The sequence below is a fragment of the Ovis aries genome, chromosome 23 (assembly GCF_016772045.2).
Source record: "Ovis aries strain OAR_USU_Benz2616 breed Rambouillet chromosome 23, ARS-UI_Ramb_v3.0, whole genome shotgun sequence".
Lineage (NCBI taxonomy): Eukaryota > Metazoa > Chordata > Mammalia > Artiodactyla > Bovidae > Ovis > Ovis aries.
This window is the reverse complement of record NC_056076.1, coordinates 40,700,386-40,727,800: the sequence shown is the minus strand read 5'-3', so window position 1 is coordinate 40,727,800 and position 27,415 is coordinate 40,700,386.

Genomic DNA, 27,415 nt, shown 5'->3' with positions numbered 1-27,415 from the left:
TCTTTCCCATGAAAACAACAATGAAGGCTCTTTCTGTGTGCCTGCCCATCTCACCTTGGTCCTTCTCCCTGTGGTCCTACTTGCTGTGATTCCTGTTTCTACAGAATTGTGAGTATAAGCCCTGAGACCAAGATGAAATCTCTTTGAATCCAATTCCATTCTTTGTAAGGTTCAAATCCTTTCCAGCAGTCATGTAGGGATGTGAGAGCTGGAGCAGAAAGAAGGCTGAGCACTAAAGAATTGATGCTTTCAAACTGTGGTGCTGGAGAAGACTCTTGAGGGTCTTGGACTTGGACTGCAAGGAGATCAAACCAGTCAGTCCTAAAGGAAATCAACCCTGAATATCATTGGAAGGACTGATGCTGAAGCTCCAACACTTCAGCTACCTGATGTGAAGGGGCGACTCATTGGAAAAGACCCTGATGCTGAGAAAGATGGAGGGCAGGAGGAGAATGGGGCGACAGAAAATGAGATGGTTCGATGGCATCACCTACTCAATGAATGTGAATTTGAGCAAACTCAGATAGTGGAGAAGAGAGGACACTGGTGTGTTGCAAAGAGTCGGACACGACTTAGTGACTGAATGACAGCAACAACAATCTTTTCCAAAGATTTCCATAAGCTCCCAAGGAACCAGAGTCTCATGATCACCTCTGACTCCAGCTTCCACGGAAATGGCTGAGTCTATGGATCTTTCTACTACATGGAAGTTGACACCTGACTCATTTTTCACTCTCACAAGTTGTTCTAATTGTAGCTCAAGTTACTGAATAATTTGGAGTCACCAAAGAGTGAATGAATATTTCAGAAACATGATGGTTATTTCAGAAACATGATGGTTTCACACTGAACACCACAAGTTATCATTTACCTAACTCTGGGATCTTCTAATAGCAGTTCATGTCACAGGGTCTCCAGCATCAAGCTTTTTCCTCCCTGCCACAAAATCCCATGGACAGAGGTGCCTGGTAGGCTGCAGTCCATGAGGTCGCTAAGAGTCGGACATGACTGAGCGACTTCACTTTCACTTTTCACTTTCATGCACTGGAGAAGGAAATGGCAACCCACTCCAGTGTTCTTGCCTGGAGAATCCCAGGGACAGGGGAGCCTGGTGGGCTGCCGTCTATGGGGTCGCACAGAGTTGGACAGAACTGAAGTGACTTAGCAGCAGCAGCAGCACCCCCATCTCTTTCCTCCCACAATGCTACTCTACCCCCACCCTCGAAAATTCTTCTCATTCTTTCCAGGAGCAGAAAAAATGGATCTTCCATGTTATAAGACTTTCCTTTCTAAAACAGTAGTTGAGGGTTTCTTTGTTTCTACTATAAATTACTTTTCATTATGAAAAAGTTCAGACATATGAAAAAATTAAAAAACAGGACAATGAACATCCATACATTACTCCATCCAGATCTAATCATTGCTACTGTTTCCATATTTTGTCATTTTTGCTTCATCTATAGTTTCGGCTGGACCATTTGAAACTCATTTACAGATGTTATGGCACTTTTGCCTTGAGCATCGTCCTCAAAAATGAGGACATTCTTGTACATATCACAATGCAATTTCCACCTCTAACCTATTAACAAGATTCCTTAAAAGCATCAAATGCCTAATTTGCTTTCAAATTTCTCCACTTTCCCCCAAACTGTTGCGACTTGAAAGAACAATTTTATTGACTGATTTATTTGCTCAGTGGAACCCATATTTAAGATGGTACTCTATTGTTAGGAAACATTTTCATTTGCTTGCATGCTTTTCCCAGCCCCTCTCCTTGTTTGAAGTGGAGACAAACACCAGTAGCCAAATGCTTTCTATTATATTACCTGTTGGAGTAAACCAGTTCCATTAAGGCGGGTCTCTATTTCACACAAGTATTTAATGGCATAAGATGTATGAACTCATTTGTTAAATTGGGGTCTGTGAACAAAAACAAATGGAGGGGAAGAGCAACAGAGACAATGAGTAATGGAAACAGTTTCCAGACCACAGAAGCCAAGGCTTTTGTGGAAAATATATGCAGCCCAGAGCAGAGGCTTTCCAGGGTCCCTGTGTCTGTTACCTAGCAACAAGCCCATTACACCGGGCACACCGGAGTCCAGTTAACAGGGCTCAGGGTGAGCACGTGGGAATGAGGACCACATTTCTCCTTTTCTGCTCGGTTAATAACTCAGGTCTACAGCTTTCTCTGACAGGGGTGAGTGTCTGAAGAGCCTTCCCTGTGTAATGCTTTCCCCGAGCTAAATCGCTAAAGGAAGAAAATGGTTTTAGCTTAATTTACTGTGCACATGTCGATCCGTATTTGTCCATATATCTGTCTGATAAGAGTTAAATACACCATGTGAAACAGAAAGTCATTGGAACTCAAATTAGTTTTGATTCATGATATAAGGCTTCAAGACCCATCCAAATTCATTCCTCACAGCAAATGAACTCTGGGTCGCAGATTTACTGTTATTATTTTTTCCCTTTTAAAATTGCTTTTAAGTAAATGGCTGCATTTTTTTTCAGGTTTGCCCTCTTTCTTCTATTAGGGTGTTAATTTGAGCTGGCAGGATAGCTTCTCATTCATCTGATTCTGCCTATAATCTGTTAGGGCAAAAAGGTTTGTTTGCTAGTGCACTGTTTTAACAGCGTGATTATGCCAATGGTCCTTAATAACAATACCATCCTTTTTAAAAACGCTGAAAGTACTTTTCTAGCACTGGTTCTCATGTATATTTTAGCTAAGTCGAGCTAAGATATGAAAACCCAAAGTCAGAGCAGGAATCTAAACCTCCTGATTTCTGGTCTTGCTTTCCATTGATTCAACTGTGTTTTTTCAACTCCGTGTGTGGTTTTCAGTTTTTTAATTGTGGTAAATAACATAACATTTAACATAACATCTTTAGCTACTTTTTTAATCTTTATTTTTATTTTAGTTTTTTGGGGGTTTTTGTGTAGCATGTGGGATCTTAGTTCCCCAGCCAGGGACTAAACCCGTGCCTTCTGCATTGGGAGCATGGAGTTTCTGAACCTCTGGACCATCAGGGAAGTCCCTTTAGCTATTTTTAAGCTTACAGCTCAGTAGCATTACCTACATTCACATTGTTGTACAACTAATCTCTAGAACTTTTTCATCTTCCTAAAATGAAATCTCGACTCATTAAATGACAGCTCCCCATTCTTCCCCCCGACCTCAGCCCCTGGCTACCACCACTGTGCTCTCTGTCTCTATGAATCTGACTATTCTAGGCACCTCCCATAAATGGAACCATCCAGTATTCATCTTTTTGAGACTGGTGCCTTTAACTTAGCATAAGCATCTTCAAATTCATTCATGCGGTAGCATGTATTAGAACCTGCTTCCTTTTTGAGACTGAATCATATTGCAATGTATGGGCAGATGAGTTTTGCTTATCCATTCACTAATCACCGGGCACTTGAGTTGCTTCCACCTTTCCAGTATTGCGAATAATGCTATGAACATAGGTGAACAAATACCTCTTCAACAGTCGATTTTCAGCTCTTTGAGGGTAGATCTTCAGAACTGGAATTGCTGGATCATATGATAACTCTGTTTACATTTTTGAGGAATTTCCATACTGCTTTCCATAGCGGCTGCACCATTTTTCATTCTCACTCATGGTACACAAAGGACTGTGTACACATCCTCTCAAACACTTGTTACTTTTTCTGTATTTTGATGTCAGCCATTCTAATTGGTACGAGGTGCCATCTCACAGTGGTTTTGATATGCATTTCTCTAATAATTCAAGATGTTGAGTATATTTTCATATATTTATGCACTATATGTATCTGTTCTTTGGGACTTCCCTGGTGGCTCAGTGGTAAAGAATCCACCTGCCAATTCAGGAGACACGGGTTCAATCCCTGGGTCAGGAAGAACCCCTGCAGGAGGGCATGGCAACCCACTCCAGTATTCTTGCCTGAAACATCTCATGGATTTTAGAGCCTTGTGGGCTTCACTCCATGGGGTTGCAGAAGAGTTGGACATGACTTAGCAACTAAACAACTACAATGATATGTTTTTTGTAGAAATGTCAAGTTCTTTGCTCATTTCTTGATCAGGTGTTGTTATTATTTGGGGGTGTAGGAGTTCTATATATGTGCTAGACTTTAGTCCCTTATCAGATATTAACTGCAGTTTCCACCAATACCATGAGTCACATTTTTACTCTGTTGCTTCTTTTGACACAAGTTTTTTAACTTGACATAACTCAGGGCCACCATTTACAAACATCACCAGCCAATGAGCTGAATAACTCTAAGTTCCATTTGATATGTTATTGTGATATATAAATGAGAAGCCATGAGCACCCCACCTATATCCATTTCCCTCTCCACTTTGGTACACTGAGGTTATAGCCCTCAGCACCCAGATTTCCTTTCCTGAAGGCATTCACTGGAGTCCAGAGTGAAATCCATTCACCGTGATAAAAGCCCATGCATGGGGCCCATGAGTCCTGGGAGCGGCCCTCAGACAATAGCAGCTGGTGGACATCTGGACACGTGACTTCTACCCTGGCTCCCAGTTTCTACGGCAGGGTGGCGCTCCAGGCACCTGCCCTGGGAACTCCTCCGCTCTTTCTTAGCTACCTTTTCCTCTGTTTACTCACTGTGCTAAAGCTGCGTCCTGAACGCCATCTCAAGTAAGTGAATCACACTTGACTTTTTGTTCGAGGGATTTATCTGGGATGCCCAACCTAAGAACATGTCTGAGAACTCTCCCCCTACAGGTGACAGAGGATGAGATGGCTGGATGGCATCACTGACTCAATGGACTTAAGTTTGAGCAAACTCCAGAAGACAATGAAGGACCGGGAAGCCTTGTGTGCTGTAGTCCATGGAGCTACAGGGAGTTGGACAGGACTTAAAGACTGAACGACAGGCTCAAGAGAGTCCTGGGGCTGCTTCCATCAGGCCCTCCTCATCCACACATGCGTCCCAGGCACAGCTGTTCCAAGAGAGATCTTCATGCAAAGCAAAACAAAAAAACCTTCATAACTTCCTTCAAGCAGAAACCAAGAATCTTAGCAGGTGCAGATCTGCCTTTTAGAAACTTTCGTGACCCCTGCTGCTACTTGGCTTCATAAGTCCATTTACTCATTGTATCCAGATTCATTGTTTAGAGAGTTCAGTCTGTACCGTTCAAGCAGGGCTCAGCAGTCCTGCCTCAGTGCCTCTGGTCTACAGGTTATAACAGCTCAGGAAGCAAAGCCATTCACCGTATCACTGTTTTGAAATTTTATCACAGGCGGAATCTGTGCTTTGAAGCTACTTTTCTGGAGGTGCCAGCAGTCTGGAGATAACATTTCTCCCCAGTTGCCCCTATGTCTTCTGTGATGGGGGAAAATTCAGCTGAGTGTGGGGAGCACCGTGCTGATCGCCCTGCACACGTGGAGGTATTTTTTTTTTAGCCAGAAATGTGTCCATCTAGAGAAGAGTGAGATGCACTAGTGCATCAGGGAGGAAGGCAGCATTTGAGGAGAGAAATGATGGAAAAGGTAGAGAGGGAGGCAAAGTTTACAGAGTACAAGAGGGAAATTGACAAAAGGGAGAAGGAGAGAGACAAGCAGCAAGTGGGACCGAAATAAAGAAGCCAAACAAGTTTTCTGTCTGCTCTGCTGCTCTGCAGTTGACCCCTCTGCTTGGAAAACAAACAGGAAACAGGAAAAGAAACACAGACAATCAAACAGCCTCCGACATCCTGATGGAATGCCGTCCAAGACTCCGCACAGGACTGCCCAGATCATCCGGCCGCACTTCAGGTGGTCTGGTGATTGCTGTCTGAGTGCTCCGCGGTGATTTTCATGTCTCATCACACGCCACGCAAACTGACAGTGTCGGAATCAGAGTCTGTTGCCGACTCTGGTTTACTACGGGAGCTTAGTGGCTGCTCGGGAAAGGAGAGGCGGCCCCAGCAGCGTGTGAGCGGTGTTTTCCATGTTCTGCCCCCACCCACCCCCTCCTCCGGACCGACCGAGCGATTTCACTTCCTTTCACCCCCTCCTTGCTTTCTCTCAAGGCTGGAAAATGACAAAATGAGCTTTCTCTCCCTACCGCTTTTTGAATACTCTTTAACCGTAAAGTGAAATGCAGCAAAGCAAAACGCTTTTCTGTTTTCAGATTTGTGGAGCATCCTGCCATCCAGGGAAGTCAATTTCATCAGCTTGATGGGAAAGCACCGCATCCTTTTTAAATGGAATCGTCCCTTTCGAAGACAAAGTTCCAGAGAACCGGGTTACCAACTGCACCGGCGCTGGTTGAGGATTAAAAATGGGGATTCCATCTCTGTGTCTGCCACCCCTCCACATTTCTAAGCCACCCAGCACACAGAAACCACTTGACAGGCTTCTCATCCCGGGTCGCCAGGGCTGGGAGAGCCACAGTTGGGAACACAAGCAGTGCACAGTCCCTGCACGCCTAGAAAGGAACTGCCAGCTCAGGGCCTGCGATAGACTTTGCAGTAATCTCCCTCAAATATTAAATGTCCACAAAGAGCAGATGGGAACCCTGCTTCTGCAAGGTCTTCTTCCAGAGACCCTTCCACAAGCAGCGGCAGGGAACCAGCCCAATTCCCTTTGGAGGAGGACAGGCTAAGCTGATTTGGCTTCCATTGCAGTCTGAGCTTTTGGCTGTGACTCTGTAGCAGAAGGAGGGACACAGTCTGGGTGGGGGGAAAAAGGCTGTCTTTATTGCTCTCCTGCGGGCATGGCTGCTCTTGCCCCTCGCTGGACCTGTTTCCCATCTGAAATGGGGTGATGATGTTTACCTGGGAGGAAGGCCAGAGATGCAATGTATGCGTGCAGGGCTTGGAAATCGAGCACAAAAGGTGTGATGGGCACAGAAGGCACTGTTGCTATCTCTCCGCTTTTCTGCCCGAGTTCTGCTGCTCCTCCCTGTACACCCCTCTCCAGGTTTTTGTTCAGAAGCTGCTGCTGCTCAGCTAGCAACACTCATACCACCCAGCCTCTGGTTTTCTGTGTCCTTCAGAGGGTGGCTGTTTGCCCTGACACAGAGATGATGGCTTTCCATAAACACTGGCACATCTGCTGCAGAGGAAAAGCCAAAGGCGACTCTCATCTTCTGTCCTCTGCACTCAGGCTAGTCGTGGTATCTCTCCCTGAGGACTCCAAGGCTGCGGGCTGGAAAAGGGAAAGTTTGGGGTTTCGGAGGATGGAAGGTCACTGGTCCTTCTGGACCACGGAACTTAGGGGCTGAGGATGGGGTTGAGGAGTCTCTTTCCTCTCCTCTCCCCTACACTGCAGCCGTATATATTCATTTGTTGTTGTTCAGTCGCTCAGTCGTGTCTGACCCTTTGCGACCCCATGGACTGTGGCATCCCAGGCTTGCCTGTCTTTCACTACTCCTGCAGTTTGCTCAAACTCATGTTCATTTAGTCAGAGATGCAGGGAGCTTCCCTGGTGACTCAGATGGTAAAGAACCCACCTGCAATGCAGAAGACCTGGGTTCGATCTCTGGGTCAGGCAGATCCCCTGGAGAAGGAAGTGGATATCCACTCCACGATTCTTGCCTGGAGAATCCCACGGACAGAGGAGACTGCCAGGCTACAGTCCATGGGGTCTCAAAGAGTCAGACACAACTGAGCAAGTAACACTTTCACAAATATTAAGAGCTCCTTTTTATTATTATTTCTGCTGTGTCTTGCCTCGGTTTATGGATGACATTAATGCTGCACTTGAATGTAAAGGGAACTGTAGGCCTTGTTAAGATTCTGACCACCTGGGGAGATTTGCTTAGGCTTTTTCTTTTCCCTGCAATAAACACACCTCGGGGGAATGGCAAGGGGCTAATTTTTCCCTTGGATGCCCTAGTGAATTTTGGAGGGAGTGAGTCGTAAGCAGCAAAGCAAGCATCCCCTCCCACACTGAACATGCATTCAGGCTGGAGGAGGAAGGTTCTTACTCCTGTCTGCTTTTACAGAGGGAAGTGCCAGGAGCTCCCACGCTGGAGCAGCCGGGCTGAGGCTGCACCTTCATCCCCTACGAACAAGGCAGGCACCCCGCAGCTGAAACCCATGGGGGCCCATCCCGCATGAGGTGGGCCCGCCATCAGGGTGTGTGGGCTGTTGGGCACCAGCGGTGTTCCCGTCCTCACCCAGACGTGGTCCCTGCTTAGAAGGGTGACTAGTTGTGGGGTATGAGGCTTACTCACAGTGGAGCTCTTGATGTGTGGGGGAAGATGTAGGGATCAGAAACCGGATTGGGGAGAGGTTGGTCCAATCCTTTGGGCTCTGTCATTTGCTTGGAAGAGATGGTTTTGAGAGGAAGAGGTGCTCATTCAGTGATCAAAACCCCAACACCCTTGATGACAGCAGTGTGTGTGTGTGTGTGTGTGTGTGTGTGTGTGGTTTCTCGGCCAGGACCTCAGCCTGCCTTCAGAGCCATGTATCTGATAGTCTGCTTCTCACCTCTCCTGATGCCCATAAGCACCTGTAACACAGCATCCTCAAAACTCACCCCATATCGTTTCCCACCAAATCCCTTCTCTTTCTCCTTATTTGAGAAAATCACGTGCTGTTTGGGCTTAGCAGATACAAACTAGCTTATAATACATAAGACAGGACTTCTCCAGTGGCTCAGTGGTAAAGAATCCGCCTTCAATGCAGGAGACACGGGTTCAGTCCCTGGGTTGCAAAGATCCTCTGGAAGAGGGCATGGCAACCCCCTCCAGTATTCTTGCCCAGAGAATCCTATGGACAGAGGAGCATGGTGGGCTACAGTCCACAGGGTTTCAAAGAGTCAGACGCGACTGAGCCCCTGAGCACACAAGCACACAAAAAGCAAGATCCTACTGTATAACACTGGGAACAATGTTCAACATCCTGTGATTAAATCGTAATGGAAAAGAATATGGAAAAAATACATGCATACATGTAATGAATCACTTTGCTGTACACCTGAAATTAACACAACATTGTAGATCAATTATGCTCCAATAAAATTTTTAAAAATTAAATCACGTGCTCTTCTGCTCAGTGACCCAAACCTGAAGCAGTGAAGCTCATCTTGCTGCCTTGCTTCCTTGGCCCCCAGTCCACATCCACTGAAGTCACCAGTCACTTGGATTCTGATTTATCAATAGCCTCTCAGTCCTCTGCTAGTCTCTATTCCAGTTGCTCTCAGCTCATCTCTGGCTGCCCTTTTAACTTGCATTCCTGCAGGCAGCCCCCTCTCTGGCCCTCTGACCCAATTTCCCTGTGCAGCGAAGAGTGACATTGAAAGTCATATCGCCTTCAGATAAGGGGCAGGCCTGTCACGTGACTGACAGTTTTGTGGTCCAATTGCTCTTGCTGTCCCTGGCATCTCCAAGGTCCTGGCCACAGTGAATTACCTGCACCTCCTCAAACCACCTGTCTGTTAAGTGGACTCTGCCATGTTTCTATTCCGTGCATGTGTGCTAAGTCACTTCAGTCGTGTTCAACTCTTTGAGACCCATGGACCGTAACCCACCAGGCTCCTCTGTCCATGGGATTTTCTAGGCAAGAACACTGGAGTGGGTTGCCATGCCCTGCTCCAGGGGATCTTCCTGACCCAGGAATCGAACCTGTGTCTCTTACATCTTCTGCATTAGCAAGCGGGTTCTTTACCACTAATACCACCTGGAAAACCCCTTGTTTCTCTCCCCTATTGGGATCAATCTTCTCTCTACACCTAATTCTAAATCAGCCTGCAGTTCTTGGCTTAGATACTACTCCTTTCCAGAAACTCTTTCTAGGAATTCCCTGGAAGTCCAGTGGTTAAGACTTCCCTTCCGATGCAGGCTGTGGGTTCGATCACTGGCCGGGGAGCTAAATACCAAAATACAAAACATCAAAACACAAAATAGAAGCAAACTTGCAGCAAGTTCAATAAAGACTTTAAAAATGGTACACATAAAGAAATAATCCTTTAAAAAAGAAGAAGCTCTCTCTGCTCAAATGCCCTCAATTGGGCACAATACCCTTCTGATAGACCCCTGACAAGGCTCCCTCAGCACTCTCGACCCAGACAGAGATCAATAGGAAGGGGTATGGTGGAAAGAGGGACCTCCTACAAGTGAGAACTTTTTCTAAACCCTTCCCTGACCCACTATGCCTGCCTCCCATCCTGAAAGGACCTCAGTCATCTTGGCTTACAAGCCAGCGCCTCAGATTATCCTCCACACAATGTGCTCTCCTGGAATGGCCTGTTTACCCCTGAGTCCTCCATACAAGGCAGTGAGCTCACTGAAGGAAAGTAACTCTGTATTTTGTTCACTTTTGTAATTCCCAGCGTAGAGTGCATTTCAAGCATCTAGTCAGCACACGGAGAAGGCAATGGCACCCCACTCCAGTACTCTTGCCTGGAAAATCCCATGGATGGAAGAGCCTGGTGGGTTGCAGTCCATGGGATCACTAAGAGTTGGACACGACTGAGTGACTTCCCTTTCACTTTTCACTTTCATGCATTGGAGAAGGAAACGGCAACCCACTCCAGTGTTCTTGCCTGGAGAATCCCAGGGATGGGGGAGCCTGGTGGGCTGCCGTCTATGGGGTCGCACAGAGTCAGACACAACTGATGAGACTTAGCAGCAGCAGTCAGCACACACATATTAATATTTGTTCTTTTAAAAACATCCATGAGTCTTTTTATACCCAGTTCAATGGTTTTTAACTCTTTATGGTTTCCTTTCCTCTGTGATTCTTAGTTTATTTTAAACTGTGTTATGATGTTGAACTCAGTACATCTGCGTGTAGTGTGTGTGTGTGTGTGTGTGTGTGTGTGTGTGCGCACGCTCAGTTGTGTCTGACTGTTCATGACCCCATGGACTGCAGCCCACCAGGCTCCTCTGTCCATGGGATTCTCCAGCAAAGAATACTGGAGTGGGTTGCCATGCCCTCCTCCAGGGGAATCTTTCCAACCCAGGGATTGAACCTGTTTCTCCTGCATTTCCTGCATTGGCAGGCAGATTCTTTACCATTAGCGCCACCTGGGAAACCACATCTGACTGAACCCACAGTTTTATACCCCATGCAAAACTGTGGTTCATATTACCCAACTAGACTCACTTTACTGTACACTTGAAACCTACAAAACACTATAAACCAACTATACTCCAATAAAAATTAAAAAAAAAAAACCTGGAAGGAATTTTGTTGTTTCTTAATATTTTGATTCAGTAAAGAAAAAGTGGAAACTTAAACAAAGGTTGCCAATGCATCTGGAGCGTATCAGCCACAACAACAGTGGTGGACAACACTTATTAAGCACTTGCTGTTTGCCAGGCACTGTCCTAGGCTTACATTTGTTATTCACTTAATTGGCACCAGAACCCTATGGAGGAGGAACATTTAATGCACTCATTCCAAAGATAAGATAACCAAGGTATAGAGAAGTGAAGTCTACTCCATAATTAGGAAGTGGTGCAAACCTGAACAGACCGACTTCTTTAAATAATTAATTAATTATTTACTTTTATTGGAATATGATTGCTTTACAATGTTGTCTTAATTTCTGCTGTACAATGAATACTACTCAGCATAAAAAAGAACAAAGTTGGTCTTTTGCAGAGATGTGAATGGACCCACGTCTGTGATACAGAATCAACTAAGTCAGACAGACTTTCAAATCCAGCCTTTGAATCAATACTAGGTTTTGTAGGGTCAAAAGTGAGCTAAAACATGGTATTGTGAATGTTTTCTCCTGGAATTTTCTCCAGTGGGAATCACATAGTCCTGCTGGACTTGTGTTATTAACAATGTATATGTTAATTGGCTATACCCCAACACTAAATAAAAAGTTTAAAAAAATGCATAGGTGTGAATGAATTTCAGGGATTTTTCCATTCAGGGAAATTTTCACTTTTCTCTGAGGATCTGGACCCAGACAGTCAATTGCATCTTGTAAACAAAGATATCTAGGGTCCTTTCAAGATGGGAGTCAGCCGTGGGGGGGAAATTTTCACTTTTCTCTGAGGATCTGGACCCAGACAGTCAATTGCATCTTGTAAACAAAGATATCTAGGGTCCTTTCAAGATGGGAGTCAGCTGTGGGGGGAAGGGTTCAAGGAAAAGCCTTCCCTTGTAGGATGTCCCTCTCTTTTTGCAGCCATAACCCTTCTGATGGACTTTGTTTCTGGTTCAGGAATGCTGTATAAGCATTACTTGTAGAATAAAGAGCGTGAGCTTTGGAAATGAGAACGTCATTCCTGTTTACTCCCAAACACATTGGCAGAGAAAAGCATTAACTCAAGATGTTAAGCCTAAGTTAGGGACTGAGACAGTGCCCAGAGGAAAAGCATCTGAAACAGACAGGGCTCAGGGTTACAGAGAGGATGGTCCGAGCAACCCCATGGGAAGATGGAGAAGGCAGAGCAGTTTGGTCCAGGCTTCTGGGTACCACTGCCACATCACCACTGCACCCAGTGGTGGGTATGAGGCTTTGGGATGGCCGCTTCAGGATGGAGATACCCCGTGGATGCCTTCCTCCTGGGGGCCGCAGAGGTCCTCCTGCATTCGGTCTCCACACGAGCTGCAGCCTCACTCAGAGGTGTCCTGCCTCCTCTAAAGATCCCCTCTGTCACTGAAACCAAGCCGCCTAGCAGGCAACAAGCTCCTTTTCTCTCTTCCTCTTGCCTGTGACCTTCCTTCAGTTCTCAGAGACAGAAGGCTTGGGGAAATAGAGAAGCAATAGGGCTTCCTAAAGAAGCCACAATCCTTGACCTGTGCTTAAGTTCAGACCCATCTGCTCCTGAGGTTTTAAGTCCAACTGTGATGGGGGAAAGATTAAAAGCTTCGATTTGAGTTTCCAGATTTTAACTAGTGGGCCAGGCTCAGATGGAACTTACCAGGCTGATTTCTGGTGCTTTAATGCCAGAGTGTTGCACCAACATTTTTGCCAGGGAAAGATGGCTTCCAGATGAGGCATCTGGCATTTGCTGTGCCCAGATAAGTCAACACTTTGCATCAAGCACCCACCCACTCGGTGCCTGAGTCTGGACAGAATCAACTCGAGTGTCTGGCAACAGTACACACATTCGCCTTCAGCCTGGTGAGGGCAGAGGAGCAGGAGAGAGGAGAAGGCAGTCACATGGCGAGCTCTGAAGAGCTCTTCCAGGGTATGTTTTTGTTCAGCTCATTGGTAAAGCTCTCTCTTCAGTGCATTTTTATTACAAGTCTGACTTCTGCCCTCTCTGTGGAGGCTAAGAGACAGCACAAATCGGCAACAGGAAAACTGAAGACAGGTCAAGAGTAGGCGGTGTCTGGACACTTGACTGGTGGAAATTGGCGTATTTATTTTTAAATTGGCAACACACATAGAGCTTATAACGTGGCTAGACCTGTGAAATGTTACATACAGACTCACTCTAGTCCACGACAACCTTGTGATAATTATGATTATTAATATTATTGGCATTTGATGGATAAGGAAACAGAAGCAGAGAGAGGTTAAGGAACTCGCACATGGATGTGTATTTACTCTTCCAACAACAAGGGCCAAATTCACTTGCCAACACTTACAAATTGGGAGCCTTTGCACTAATGCAGAGGCATGAATCCGAGGACTTAGTAAGGTAGGAACTTGGACCTGGACCTACCTTGTGTGACCTGCACATCCACCCATCCCCTCAGCTACCTCAGGAAGGTCTGGAAAACATTCTTCATGAAGGGGCAGAGGTTTGTATTTACGATGGGAATGCCTGTGGCCATGAAAAGATCTACGATTCCCCATTGTGTTGTCCGGGTGTGAATGCAGAGGATCTGGTCTTTCATGCAGGCTCCTGGATTTCAGTGAAGCTGAGGGGTAGGTCTGTCTAGTCAAGGCTATGGTTTTTCCAGTAGTCATGTGTGGGTGTGAGAGTTGGACTATAAAGAAAGCTGAGCACAGAAGAATTGATGCTTTTGAACTCTGGTGTTGAAGAAGACTCTTGAAAGTCCCTTGGACTGCAAAGAGATCCAACCAGTCCATCCTAAAGGAAATCAGTCCTGGTGTTCATTGGAAGGGCTGATATTGAAGCTGAAACTCCAATATTTTGGCCACCTGATGCAAAGAGCTGACTCATTTGGAAAGACCCTGATGCTGGGAAAGATTGAAGGCAGGCGGAGAAGGGGACGACAGAAGATGAGATGGTTGGATGGCATCACTGACTCAATGGACATGAGTATGGGTGGACTCTGGGAGTCGGTGATGAACAGGGAGGCCTGGCACGCTGCAGTCCATGGGGGTCACAAAGAGTTGGACACAACTGAGAGACTGAACTGAACTGAGGGGTTCCTGGATCTTCATGGCTTGGTGGACACACACACACACCATGCACGGTGATGCCCAAGCAGCAGGTGTAAACTCTGGATCCCAGGAGGCAGAGTCACGGTTTGTTTTTTTCCATCCAAATGCAGTAGCAGCGTCTGAAGTGCTTGTGTCTGGAAAGCAGAGCTTTGATTGGGGTCTTTCACATGGTAACTAAGCACCCCTAGAGCATGGATTCCTAATTTGAAGGGTCTTTTAAAGTTAACTGCACCTAGGGTGTTGATTAAAATTAAATTGTACACACATAGGTATCCTACTGAATGTGCTGAAATATTTCAAAGTAAATTAGAGGCTATAAAGTCAACAGTCTTTCTCACATGATGATGCTCAGCGCCCGCTAACTGCCAGCAGTTCTAAGACCTGCCCACAAGCCCCATCTCACCCCATTTCCCGCCTCTCCCTGCAGGAGTGTCAACCGCTATTCGCCATCATGTTTGCGCTGTCGTTTCTTTCGCAGTTGTGTTCAAAGGAAAGTGGAGTCTTGATTTACTAACTCTCTGTCCAGTGAAGGAAAATGAACATCAGACCTGGGAGGACTGTATATTTCTCACTATAGAACTAGTAGAGAGTACAGTGATTATTTATTTGTGAAAGATGTCTATGCAATCAACGTGCAAAGCAAAGCAAATCTACTTAGAAAAGGGACAGTTTAAGACATGGCGGAGGATGGTTTTTCCAAAGATGGCTGTGGCTTTTCTCTTCCCCATAGACCTCTCAGTGATGTGACTGGTCACCCTTCAGTGACAGGTGGGGCTTACAGATGAGGAGACAGTCGTGACAGGTCTTGCTATGGAGCCACCCACGTGACCTGCAGTGCCACTGGGTCCTCTGACCCCAGCACAGTGCTCATGGCAAAGTAAACGGGAGGTAAGTACTAGGAAGCACCACGGGGCTGGGGGGTGAGATGCAAGCTTGAGAGAGGAGGAGAGGGAGGTAGAGGGTGAGAGGGGGGAATTGAGAGGGAGAGAGGAAAATACTAAGAAACCAAATCAGTGGTAGATTCAAAAGGGATGCTGAGATAAAGGCAAGCCATCTGACTCAATTCAGATAAAGACTTCCCTGGTGGTTCTCTGTGGTTAAGACTCCACGCTTCCAATGCAAGGGCCACAGATTTGATTCCTGGTTGGGAAACTAAGATCCCACATGTCGAGAAGCGAGGCCAAAAAAAGAAGAATGTAGAAAGTATCAAACAAAGATACTAAAATCTGCTCTCATCTTAGGGACTTGCTTGTCGAATAAAATGTAGAAAGAACATTCTGGAACTTCTGGGGCACGGTCACTTTTGATTCAAGTAAACCCATAGAAACGCGAGATAAAATGATCAGCTTTTGTTTGAAGCCTTTAAGCCTGGGCGTGGCTTGTTGCACAGCAGTTGGAGACAAAATCAAGTCCTTACAAGGAATATAGTCCTCTTTTCTAATTACTACAGGTGCCCACGTGAGTTGGGGACCTCCCATTTTGGAGTTTTGTCCTCCTTGGAGACTTGTTGTTCAGCAGCTGCCTTGACCAACCTTTAAGCATCATGGATATTCATGGTGCACACACAGATATACAGTTGGCTGCTGGGGAACAAATGTTTTATTCCGAGGGAAAGAAGAAAAATCTCCAGCCCTCCCCTCTTCACCCTCCACCTCAAAGACCAGCTCCTGGGTCCCCCAGATGCCTCTTTCAACAGAGAGGCACTTTACACTTAGGAATAATAGTTAATTTGTTGTGCATTTTAGCAACTAGGTTTGCTTCACCCATCTTCAAAAGACTTCTCAAAAGAGGTTAAATGAAGCTGTTTCACTATAGGGCAGTGGTCCCTCTGTGGCTCTACTGAAGTGGGGTGGAACCTAGGCTTTGCACTGTGACCCACTTGTCCGGTGACCCTCTAGGAACCATCCCCCTCGCCATTTACAGCGACATGGACCTGGAGACGATCATACTAAGCGAACTGAGTCAGAAAGAGAGAGACCAATACCGTATGATATCCCTCATATGTGGAATCTCAAATATGACACAAATAAACTGATGTATGAAAGAGAAACAGACTCACAGAGACAGAGAGCAGACTGGTGGTGGCCAAGGCGGAGGGGAAGTGGGGGAGGGCAGGACTGGGAGTCTGGGATTAGCAGATGCAAACTAGCATATATAGGATGGATACACAGCAAGGTCCTGCTGTGTAGCACAGGGAACCACATGCAATATCCTGTGATCAACCGTAATGGAAAAGAACATGAAAAAGAAGAGACATGTACATCTGAATGACTTCGCTGTACAGCAGAAATCAGCTCGGTGTTACAAACCAACGATGGTTCAATGCAGTGAAAGCGTAAAATAGCCGTGGCACTGCCAGTCCTTCTCCAGCCCCCCGCTCATCCCTCCAGGCTTGCTTCCTCCCTCTCTGCGAAGGCTCTGGGTTTCATCTCCCATGCGCACTTTGCACCTGCATCCCAACCCAGTTCGTCTCCCTCTCCACAAGCTCATCCTCATCCACCAGGCTCCAGCCCGGGGCCCAGCTGGCTTACAGGAGCCCCTGTTGCCTGGCCTGCTTTGCCAGGAGCACCATCTTGGGGTCAGAAGCACTGGGTCTGGGGCGTGGCGGGGCCCAGAGAAGCCGAGTGGCTCCCCAGAAGGACCCCACAACTCTGTCTCTCCCCATGAGGAAAAGAAAGCAGGGGGCTGCATCCTGGGCTCCTTCAGGCTCCACGCTCTCAAGCCCGCTTTCACTCTCCAGCAGGCAGGAGAATCTGGCAGGTGACTAGCGAGTAACTCGGCAGGTGATGTAGCTCTCTCTCATACCTCCTCGGGCTTTTCAAGCATTAGAGCCTTTACAAGGATCTGCAGGGATGGCGTCTGACCACAAAATACCTTCTCCTCTGAATATATATTATTTTGCCCTTTGCCCTCGGCAGCTTCAGAAATCCCAGGGAACAGCTGCCACGACTACCGCCAAGTCTGTCGTGATTTTGGTGTTGATATCTCACAGAAGCAATTTCTTCATCCATCGCCTAGTTCCCTTCCACGCTAATCAGATGGAGATCACATCATAACCTTTTTCAGAACGCTGACCAAACAGTGGAGTTCAAATAATGCCTCTACCGAGACCTTAATCTATTGTTCCGAACAATTCAACAGCCTTCCTATCAGAGAAGGCCATCTTTTTCCTGCCCGGGGCCAGCGGGCCCAGCTCTGGGAGAGTCACAGGCAGACGGGAAGCCACTCCTCTTCCTCTTCCTCCATCTGGCTTCGTCGCCAGGGCCTGGCTCCAGAAAAGGCCTCAGTGGTCCCAGCTGCCCCGGCCCCTCCACTCAGCGGGACCTTGGGGCACCCTGGAGTAGCCATGTCCCCCGAGGTCTCATCTCTGCATAGACTCTGTCCCTGAAATCATCCCAGCCCCGCCAACTGCTCTGTTTATCTCCTGCTCTTTCCTGAGTCCAGCCAGGCAGTCACAGCTCACCCGAGCTATCAGCTCTCTGCTTCTTCCCCTGCAGATACGCCTGGGAACAACTTCAGAATATAAAGCCTTTAAACAATGAGCAGCGTTTGAGCTAGAATTAGGGCTGAGTCCTGCGCAAACAGCTGGACCAAATATGCCTTTATCGGTGACTGTCTCCAATTTAAACAACCCCTAAGATGTTTGTTCAAAACCCCGCTCAGATCTGGCCATGCTGCGTTGATGAATTCCACGCCGCCATGCCCCCCTCCTTCCACTGCCCCCCCCCACCCGCCCCGTCAGCTGCAGGAGAAAATGACGTCTTTTCCTGAAAGGAGATTACAGTTTCCCCTCCTCTAGGCTTGTACTCCCACCGGATTCAGCGCCAGCTCGGTTTTCTGAGGGCAGTGGCTCAAGGTTGCCCTGGCCTCTGTTCCCAGTGGGGCTGGTGTCCACAGCTGGCGTTTCTGGGGTGGCAGGGGTTGGAGGTGCAGGAGCATCTGGCATGTAGCTGCCTGTCTGCTCTGGCCTTCCTGATCTCCAATTCAGTTTTAATTGAATACTTTGCAGAAGACATGCGTGTGTGCTAATTGTTCAACTTTGTGAGCCCATGGAGTGTAGCCTGCCAGGCTTCTCTCTCCCTGGGGATTCTCCAAGCAAGAATACTGGAGCGGGTTGCGATACCCTCCTCAAGGGATCTTCTCAACCCAGGGATCGAACCCACTTTTCTTGTATTTATTGCATTGCCAAGCTGGTTCTTGGAGAAGGCAATGGCACCCCACTCCAGTACTCTTGCCTGGAGAACCCCATGGACGGAGGAGCCTGGTAGGCTGCAGTCCATGGGGCTGCTGAGGGTCGGACACGACTGAGCGACTTCATTTTTACTTTTCACTTTCACTGTTCACTTCCGTGCATTGGAGGAGGAAATGGCAACCCACTCCAGTGTGATTGCCCTGAGAATCCCAGGGACGGGGGAGCCTGGCGGGCTGCCGTCTATGGGGTCGCACAGAGTTGGACACGACTGAAGTGACTTAGGAGAAGAAGCTGGTTCTTTACCATTAGCGCCCCCTGGGAGACCTTGCAGAAGATGCAGGGGAACAAATTACAAGGAGAAAGTCATCAGTGATATTTCCATATCAAGAATGAGGTCAGGGAGGGATCCAAGGGGATAGCTCTAGAAGGAGAGGCAGGGTGAGAGCAGGCCAGGGCAGGAGTGACCCTCACTGCAGGTCTTCTGTCTGGAGTGAGCTGGGCCCCTCGCAGAGGAGGATGGTTCTTGGATGGTTGCGTTCCTGCTGACCCAGCCCCTTTCTGTCTCCTGCCCTCAGGATCCAGATTCTCAGAGCTCTCAGTCCTAGCTTTTTCCTTGAGTCTCCAGGAAAGGGAGAAGGCGTGTCCGCGTTAGTGTGTGTTCCTCACATCCTCCCTTTAGATGCCAGGTCCACGGGCCACTAGAAAGGAGTTCTCACAGCCACCTCCCTGCCCTACTGGAACCCACGCCCGACGACTGTGAGAACTCCATCACAGGGACCGCAGGAGACACAGAGCCGGTGAGCCAGGGATGCGGCTGGCAGAGGAGGGACAGCCCTGTGGGCATCTTTTCTTGCCGACTCTGGTAATCTTGTCTGCAAATACTGTCTTCTTGAATGCATGAGGAGTCCTGACACATACACCCACTGGCTGACACTGGGGGGTGAAAAGTTGGCACACTTTCTAGGGATTTCTATCCAGAGAGGGAAAGGAATCCAGATATGCTATAGCTACTAGTTTTGCCCAGTTTCAGAAATGTGTCGGGGAGGTGAAGCTGAAGGGCAGCACGGAGTAGCAAGTGCATACGTAACCAGGGAATAAGATGTGGGTGTAATAAATAAGCCACATGCCCGTTTAGGCCCTGACTACGGGGCACACCCCATCCCACCCCTGCCGCCTGCCTGTCCCGGTAGACCCACTAACCAGGACAAGGAAGCCACGTGGGGCCCCTGCGTTGCTCTTCTGTAGGAATAGGTGCCCAGCTCTATCCCAAGGGCTGGATTGCAATATAATAGTGCTACAAGAGGAATCAAGTTCCCTCCCGAGAGCACCCTGAAAACCAGTGTGTTGCTAATTATAAACGTGGCGGCCAAGACCCCAGCTTCCTTCTATTCTTTTTACATCCTGCAGCTGGGCAAGCCTGGGGACTAATCACCAGATTCCTCTGGAACAGCAGCTGGTGGCTTGATAAGGCAGGAACTCAACCAGAGGGTCTGGGCTGTGAGAGACAACCTCTCCATCAGGTGGGGGTTCTGTCTAGGTGCCCTAGAGGACGTGAGAGCACATCCCGTTCCTTGGCATGCTCCACGTGGATAAAATGCCTCCATTCTTTATCCTTGGGCATCCCTAACTCAGCTATAGTTCTATCCCAAAGGATCTATCCTCTTGTAAGAGTGACTTCCCAGAGTTGGAGGGTGGTGTAGAAAGCGGATCATAGATCATCTCATCAACCTGGAGGCAAGATCAGAAATAAGCAGGTACCTGATCTAGAACAGTCTTTTCTAAAAGTGATCCTGGGATCACCTTTCCGGAAACATGGCAGTCGGCTCCAGCCTGGGCATGCGGTAACGTCTCAGTTTCTCCCTCTTCACTGGGGACAGAGCCCTGTCACTGAGTCCTTTAGTTCTGAGGCTCCTTGGTGGTTATTGTTTCTGGGTTTTTTTCTTCATTTTATTTTTAGTATGGTTGGACACCTGCCCAGCTGTATGTAACCTGCAGAGAATCAAAATGAGAAAACATGTCAGACTACTGGTCCAGGTTTCTGAGAGCAGACAGGAGGACCAAAGGATTCAGAGTCAAAAGTCTGCATTTAAAGCCGCTCTGCCCTTCCCCCTTACCTGTCTGACCTTGAGCAGGTCATTAAATCACTCTGGCCTCCAGCTCTTCCTTCCTGTAAAATGAAAGACATACCAGAAGCTTTTCCAGTCACCACTCTTAGATAGCTAATCATTTAACAGCTACGGGTCACCCACTTGTGCCAAGTGACATGCTGGCTATTGAACCCAGCAGCTCTGGGAGCCTTGGAGAAAGACTGAGGGCTGGAAAAGGTGGGGATGCTCGGGCACCTGGAGTGGCCCCACCCCCGGCAGCCTCCCATCTCCCACAGCAGCAGCTGAATCGAGAGGTGGCAAGGTGGGGGGTCACATGGGGCCCCGTGGTCACTGCGCCCCGTTAACTCCTGACCCTAAACTGGGCTGCTGTCAGTCCCTAGCAAGGCCGCCCAAATCGCTCCAGAAATGAAAGACCAAGGCCAAGCCAGTGTGGACTGGCTGCTTGGATGGCAGAGGAGGGGCGGCAGGCCTTGGTCTGTCCTGAGACCCCTGGGTGCAGCCCCAGGTCCCCAGCAGCATACAGGTTCAAAGCCTGGCTTTGCCACTTGGCTGCTGAGAGAGCTTGCATCAACTATGCCTGTTTCCTCATCAGTAACGATGCGGATAATCCAAACGTTCACCCTGGTGGTTGTGAGGCTCCAATGAAATCACACCAGAGGGCACTTTGCACAGGGCCCGGCTCAGATGCTGAGGTCAGGACTCGCCAGGGCTTAGTGATACTAGCTCTTTCCCAAAGTGTCTTTCTCGCCATGGGAGTCTGAACACCACTTCCGCAGCCCACGCTCCAGCTGCAGGGCATCATCTATTGTCCATTATCCTAACGGCCACAATGGCCAGCGCAGGAATGCAGACACTTCCCCGCAGTTGTGAGAAGAGGCCCTAGAAGTATTTCCTTCTCTGTTCCTGCATTAAAGGGCAAAGGAGGTGTTGTTGGCAGCATGAAGAATACACAGCACCCTGTCCAACCTCAGGCTTCTTGGGGAGCTCCCTGGCTAATTCAGAGCCTCTTTGAGGTCACTTACATCCATAATTGCCCCAGGATAACTGTTTTAATGCTTGCACTCAAATCACCCTTTGTGCTCCATGAAACAAACTGCTTTACTTTCAGCAGCTTTGTCTGGTGTTTACTAAATGACTTATTCTACAATAAACCTCACGAGGGGCATGCTTCATTATTCTTGAGCTCTACCCTAGCAGAAATATAATAACGTTGCTTCCAGCACTTCTGGGTTGCACATATGTTTCATTCAGTCTTTCCCCTCCTTCTCTCCTCCTTCTCAGCATCTTGTGCTACCCTGGATGCCTGCCCACCCCTCGTGCTGTGACCAGGGTCAGTCTGTAGAAGGAGGGAGCACTCCCTGGGGTGGGTGGCGTTCACCAATCCTCTGAAAGTCAGGACAGCAGAGATGCAGAGGGCAGCACAGACAGCTACAACTGAGGACTCTGAACTCAGGCTGAGGTTCAAGGACGGACCTTGCAGCTTGGGAAGGCATTTCATTGGTAGGCTCAGGGGGTAGAGAACCTGCCTGAAATGCAGGAGACAGGAGACATGGGTTCAGTTCCTGGGTTGGCAAGATCCCCTGGAGGAGGGCGTGGCAACCCACGCCAGTATTCTTGCCTGGAGAATCCCATGGACAGAGGAGCCCGGCAGGCTACAGTCCACAGGGTCCCAAAGAGTTGGACACAGCCAAAGCAGCTGAACATGCACACACACACACAGGAACACCCACCCCACTGCATAAAGCCCTGAGCACTATGCCTGACACATACGAAGCGAAGACAAGCTGTCTTTTAGAGAAAGCAGGATATAATAAAGCCAGCTAAGGTTTTGAACTTGGATACACGTGGTTGAAATCCCGGACGGACCACATCCAACACACCTTAGGTTTGAATTTCAAAACACTAGTTCAAAACTTTCCTTCAGAACTGGTATTGTCTCCCCAAGGGTATTTAAGGGTAGATCCAGAACATGATCAAAGGCCTTTAAAAATATTGTTTCATATTTATTATTATAATGGTTCGTCCATGTGCTCCGGGACAACAATGGAGAGAAAAAAGAGAGGCGTGTATATTGGGTGGGGGGTGGGGAGGCAGGGAGGGAGGCAGGGAGGGCCCTCAGCATCTCCCTGCCCTGGCTCTGTGTAGATCGCAGAAGGACCCGCCCCCAAGGGACAGGACGCTGGGCACTCTGGTGAGCACAGATCAGAGAACAGAGATGCTCCTCACATGTGAAGGAAAACTGACCAGCAAAGTACAACTGTGGGAGTCATTGGTAGAGATGCTTCATCTCAGAGTGATTTGCTCAACCATACTGGTCTGGTATGCAGTATACAGATAATCCTTTTCAATCCTGAGAGGAGTTTTGTTTTGTTTTTTTTTTTTTCCTTTAATGACAAGATATAGCTGAGAGAGGGTAAGTGGCCTGCCACTGCCTTAGAGCTGTCATGTAGCAAGGCTGGGTTGGGAGCTGGCTTTCTGACCCCAACACCTGTCTTCACTATTCAGGGAGCAATGATGCCAGGCTAAAGACATTTCCCTGAACGCCCCCACTCCTGTTTGCAGATGCTGGAAGTTCTGATAGGACAGAAAACACTACAGGATTTCATTTGTGATCAAAAGCAAAACTTCTTTAGATTTTGAATGTGAGAACATCTATGTTGGGAAGGCTTATATTCCTGGAGAGAAATTGCATCCATTTCATAACTTGCGGTTGGTGGCAGTGAGTCACAGGTCAAGGGTGGGGTATCAGTGTGGCTGGTGTAGGAGTGAGGCATGAACCAGTCTGGGAAATTCAAGGCCCTGCCAGTCAGTAAATACTGAACTGTACACAAATGTGGGAACAGTGATAAGAGTCAGGACTTCCAGAAAAAAAAAAAAAGAAAAGCTTCCATTTCATTTCTCCCACGATGTATAAAGCCACAGAGAATGAGGTGGATGTAATAGCAGATAAAATAAAAGGGTAATATAGGACCAACAAAGGCAGCAGGCTCTGAACAGTTTTTTGAAAATTAGAGAAAGAATTTCCTCTTTTGAAAGCTCTGGAATTATGGGGGTAGAAATGAATGCAGGGGGCACAGAACATTTCCTGGCTCTTTAAAGGAAAATGTAGGTGGGGATGAATTTCAAGGAGAGAAAGTCTAAGGGAAGTCTTACAACAGAGCACCATGTTCAGCAGTAATAACTAGAGCTACAAGTAACCGCGTGGATAAATCTCAGAAACAATGTTGAGAAAAAGCTACCTGTTGTATTATATTGTTTACATAAACTTTAACATAAGCAGACCAGTTAGTTCTATATAGTCTAAATGTTCGTGCCTATGTAGCATGAGTATAGTCATGAATAGGATCAATAATACCCTATCCAGGATACAGAACTCTGCTCAGTATTAAGTGGCAGCCTGCATGGGAGGGGAGTTTGGGGGAGAATGGATACATGTATGTGTATGGCTGAGTCCCTTTGTAATTCACCTGAAACTATCGCAACATTGTTCATCTGCTATACTCCAGTCTCAAATAAAAATTTAACTAGAACATAAAATCTCCATGTACCAACAAAAGATAATACCCCACCCACAACTGCAGATACCTCTCTGCTGCTGCTGCTGCTAAGTCACTTCAGTCCTGCCCGACTCTGTGCGACCCCATAGACAGCAGCCCACCAGGCTCCCCATCCCTGGGATTCTCCAGGCAAGAACACTGGAGTGGGTTGTCATTTCTTTCTCCAATGTATGAAAGTGAAAAGTGAAAGGGAAGTCGCTCAGTCGTGTCCAACTCTTAGCGACCCCATGGACTGCAGCCTACTAGGCTCCTCCATCCATGGGATTTTCCAGGCAAGAGTACTAGAGTGGGGTGCCATTGCCTTCTCCAAGATACCTCTCAGTGCAGAGGAAACAGAATTATTGTGGATGGAGAACAACATAGGGGATTCCTACTCTTTTGTGATAAGTCGCTGGTTAAGCTGAGTAGAGACACACTGATGTTTGCTAACTCAGTCTCTGAATGTTTGATGTCTGAAATATGTCCTAACAAGAGAGAGGTAGGTGACAAAGATGAATTTAGCACAGGACAGCACAGGGCAGGGCAGCCACAGGCTGGGGAAGTAGCCTGAGAATAGTTTGTCCAAAGGATGATGTCCTGCTGTATCGCATGGTTGGCTGACAGTAAAAGGCAGCTTAAGCGTGGCTGTTTTCACCGATGAATCAAACACTTCATACGTCTCACCTCTCACTTCATGCAAATACAATGCCAGTCACACAGTGGGGAAATCTCTTGTGGTGATTCATCATGGGAGACTGGTATGTTTTCTTTTCTAGTCTTTTTATCTAGGTCAAATTATGAATGTTTTAAATGTCAAAGACGAGGAAGAACAATGCCATGTACAGTCCTTTGGGGAGACAAGTAATCCAACAATGCAAGGCAGAATTCAGGATGAACAAAGGTGTTGCCTTCAATGGTGGCCAGCTTCCAGATATGCAAATTTCCAAAAGCAGAAACTTGCATTATTATTTGTTGTTCAGTCTCTCAGTCACGTCTGACTCCTTGAGACCCCAAGGACTGCAGCACACCAGGCTTCCCTGTCCTTCACCATCTCCTGGAGCTTGTCCAAACTTACGTCCAATGAGTCAGTGATACCATACAACCATCTCATCCTCTGTTGTCCCCTCTTACTCCCGCCTTCAATCTTTCCCAGCATCAGGGTCTTGGGGGTTTTATATTGGTTAAAGTATCATAATAAATTTATCATATACAGAATTTGTATAAATCCAATATTAAAGAATACGCCTGCCAATACAAGAGATGCTGGTTCGATCTTGGGTCAGGAAGATTCCCTGGAGAAAGGAATGGCAACCCAGTGTTCTTGCTTGGAGAATCCCATGGACAGAGGAGCCTGGTGGGCTACAGTTCATGGGGTTGCAAAGAGTAAGACACGACCTAGCATCTAAACAACAACAAATCCAAATGAAAACAAATACTCTTTTAAAAAGTGGACAAGGAATATGAAAAGACAGCTTCCAAAAAGAAACATAGATGTCTCACATAAAGGCTGTCTCAGAAGAAAGCTTCTTTTGAGGGAGTTGTTGTTTTGAAATCTAATAAGCTGAGTTTCCTGAGAAATGGTGTTTTACTTAGCCCTGTGGACAACTAGTTTGCATCTGTGTGAGTGGATAATCATTCCATTACCTTTTATTGGTGGTAAGCTTGAAAAAATAATATAAGTATATAATGCAGAAATGTAAATAAATTTCTATATAAATTTAAGACGAGCTGAATATACTTAAAGATACATTTATATGTTCTTTTATGAAATGTATAGTTTAATAAAGTTCCTGCTTATGGGGAAAAAAAGAAACATAGATGCCCAAGACATATTAAAATGCTGAATTCCATTAATGGTCAAAGAGATGCAAGGTCAAATACTGAGGTCTCATTTCAATTTTTCACTTGTCAAATTGCAAGAGATTAGAAAAATTGAAAAGATCATCTTCTTATCATGAGTTTCCTGGTGTGCTACGATACATTGTTTTTCTTAGGACAAGACCAGTACCATATGGATAGGAAAGTAAGTCTTCAGAAATACGATTTCTGAGCTGTCCTTGCAGCAGGACTTGCAGTGTACTGGACAATCCTACAAAATATCTTAAAGAAGAGCTAACACCTATCCTACTCAAACTCTTCCAGAAAATTGCAGAGGAAGGTAAACTTCCAAACTCATTCTATGAGGCCACCATCACCCTAATACCAAAACCTGACAAAGATGTCACAAAAAAAGAAAACTACAGGCCAATATCTCTGATGAACATAGATGCAAAAATCCTCAACAAAATTCTAGCAATCAGAATCCAACAACACATTAAAAAGATCATACACCATGACCAAGTGGGCTTTATCCCAGGGATGCAAGGATTCTTCAATATCCGCAAATCAATCAATGTAATTCACCACATTAACAAATTGAAAAATAAAAACCATATGATTATCTCAATAGATGCAGAGAAGGCATTTGACAAAATTCAACATCCATTTATGATAAAAACTCTCCAGAAAGCAGGAATAGAAGGAACATATCTCAACATAATAAAAGCTATCTATGACAAACCCACAGCAAACATTATCCTCAATGGTGAAAAATTGAAAGCATTTCCCCTAAAGTCAGGAACAAGACAAGGGTGTCCACTTTCACCGCTACTATTCAACATAGTTCTGGAAGTTTTGGCCACAGCAATCAGAGCAGAAAAAGAAATAAAAGGAATCCAGATTGGAAAAGAAGAAGTAAAACTCTCACTGTTTGCAGATGACATGATCCTCTACATGGAAAACCCTAAAGACTCCACCAGAAAATTACTAGAGCTAATCAATGAATATAGTAAAGTTGCAGGATATAAAATCAACACACAGAAATCCCTTGCATTCCTATACACGAATAATGAGAAAGTAGAAAAGAAATTAAGGAAACAATTTCATTCACCATTGCAATGAAAAGAATAAAATACTTAGGAATATATCTACCTAAAGAAACTAAAGACCTATATATAGAAAACTATAAAACACTGATGAAAGAAATCAAAGAGGACACTAATAGATGGAGAAATATACCATGTTCATGGATTGGAAGAATCAATATAGTGAAAATGAGTATACTACCCAAAGCAATTTACAAATTCAATGCAATCCCTATCAAGCTACCAGGCACATTTTTCACAGAACTAGAACAAATAATTTCAAGATTTGTATGGAAATACAAAAAACCTCGAATAGCCAAAGCAATCTTGAGAAAGAAGAATGGAACTGGAGGAATCAACTTGCCTGACTTCAGGCTCTACTACAAAGCCACAGTCATCAAGACAG